Below are 2,089 nucleotides of genomic sequence, written 5' to 3' on the forward strand. Positions count from 1 at the left end.
GCGGTAATCTAGTCTGAAGATGACCAAATCATGCTCAAAAATTTCAAGAGCAGATTGATTAATGTGGGGAAGGGGGCAGTAAACAATAAGTGGGTGCAACTCTCTTTCTCTTAACTGGCCAAAATTCAAAGTTGGAAACTTAGTCTAGGGATGAACATAAGATCACTTTCTTTGCACCAATATCCCATTGTTGTAATGAAAAAATAATCAAAGTTTTCATCAACTGGGAATAAAAGACTTAATTGTTTTCACTTTGCTATGGAAAAGTCCATTCTCTCTCATTCTTTTACTGTGAAAGCAACAAAATCTAATTAATCTAATTATGGAATTTGTATTGAGTGTCTTAAAATGATGTTTTATACCACAGAATAGAAAAACTCCTCAACATCATTAGCAAACAAAAGCAGTCATCTCGATAGCTCAGTATTCAACGTACTTGTACAAATATGAAACAAAATCTGAACAACTGCAACACTTAATAGAATTACAAAAAAGCAACATTTCATTCCTTGTTAGTTATTTCTCTTTTTTATTGTAGTGACTAATTTTTCATTTTAAAATTAAGCAACACTGTTTTATAGTCAGCACATTATAAACAGTCTGATAAATTTGTGTCATGGTTCTGACTCTGATTGAAACGATTAGTGAAAATTAAACAAATCTGAGGCCTGAAACAAATTGGATAGAAAAACAGAACATTGATTAAGCATCATTATCACTCTGTAAATCAATGGATATTGCAAGACTGCAATGATTGGAACTTAAAGAAAGTTCAACATATCAGTTTCAGGCTCTATAAAGTAACCTGCATACATGAATGCTGAAAGCAGCTTTAATTTACTTTGAATGTGTTAAAAGCAAAATAAAACATTTGTAGATTTTTATTTATCTATTTAATTTTTTGCATCAAAGGAGGAAATGTATCTGCAGGCAATACTATCCCTGCTTTTTGTCCCTTTGTGAATTTTTCCAATTACCAAATATTTTGATCTGCTTTCTATTTATAAATTCACTGCTAAATTTCATCAGCTTTGCATTCAGTGGGTAGTCTCAGCTTGTTTCTGGAATTAATTTAATATTATGGTCTTGCACAAATCATAAATAAAGTGATTTTCTTTCTGCTTGTCTGCTTTGGATTTGGACTTTACTTTCAGGAGTGAAATGTCACACTGATAGAACCATCATGCAATCTATCCCCATACAACTTCCTGTTAATTAACTACAAGTAGGTAATTGCTGTTGATTGATATAATTTCGTGACATAGTTGAGGTTCCTGTTCTGAACAGATGACCTGCCAAGAAATTCGACAGCTGCCCAAAATGGGCAAGGAAATGTAATGCAACTATTTAAGCTGCTGACACACTCCATCATTAAATCTAAAGTAAGTCAGGCTCAAATGGCCTCTTTTAAGTATTACTGGTGAGATGTGGACTCTAAACATGAACCCTGCACCATTTACGAAAGGGCGGTAAGCTTGATAGGCCCATGCAGATTGGCAGAAGGGTGCGATCAAGGAGTTGGCAAGAGTGCTGGGGACCTCAGATGGGACAGCAACTGATGATTTGTGCTCTGAACTTTGGAAGAGCAATCCAACTTCTTCTTGTGCTCAGAAATTCTACATTTCCTGAACAGCTTTTAAACATGTGTCATGCTGAGATATTTGTATTATCAATAGTCACAGGTGAGGGGCCGGAAGACTGGAGGTTGGCAAACGTGGTGCCACTGTTTAAGAAGGGCAGTAAAGACAAGCCAGGGAACTATAGACCGTTGAGCCTGACCACAGTGGTGGGCAAGTTGTTGGAGGGAATCCTGAGGGACAGGATGTACATGTATTTGGAAAGGCAAGGACTGATTAGGGATAGTCAACATGGCTTTGTGCATGGGAAATCATGTCTCACAAACTTGATTGAGTTTTTTGAAGAAGTAACAAAGAAGTTTGATGAGGGCAGAGCAGTAGATGTGATTTATATGGACTTCAGTAAGGCGTTTGACAAGGTTCCCCATGGGAGACTGATTAACAAGGTTAGATCTCATGGAATACAGGGAGAACTAGCCATTTGGATACAGAACTGGCTCAAAGGTAGAAGA

The 2,089-nt window shown here is 36.7% G+C and overlaps 1 long non-coding RNA gene across 1 annotated transcript in view; it reads left to right on the forward strand.

Moving 5' to 3' along the window:
* The first annotated feature begins 1,297 nt into the window (after nt 1-1,297).
* The window catches only part of LOC122552820, a 16,538-nt gene continuing 15,746 nt past the window's right edge, over nt 1,298-2,089 (forward strand). Inside the window, exon 1 of the long non-coding RNA XR_006312512.1 lies at nt 1,298-1,382. This is a non-coding gene — a long non-coding RNA (uncharacterized LOC122552820). The remainder of the gene's footprint in view (nt 1,383-2,089) is intronic.

This window comes from Chiloscyllium plagiosum, chromosome 9, assembly GCF_004010195.1.
Source record: "Chiloscyllium plagiosum isolate BGI_BamShark_2017 chromosome 9, ASM401019v2, whole genome shotgun sequence".
Taxonomy (NCBI): domain Eukaryota; kingdom Metazoa; phylum Chordata; class Chondrichthyes; order Orectolobiformes; family Hemiscylliidae; genus Chiloscyllium; species Chiloscyllium plagiosum.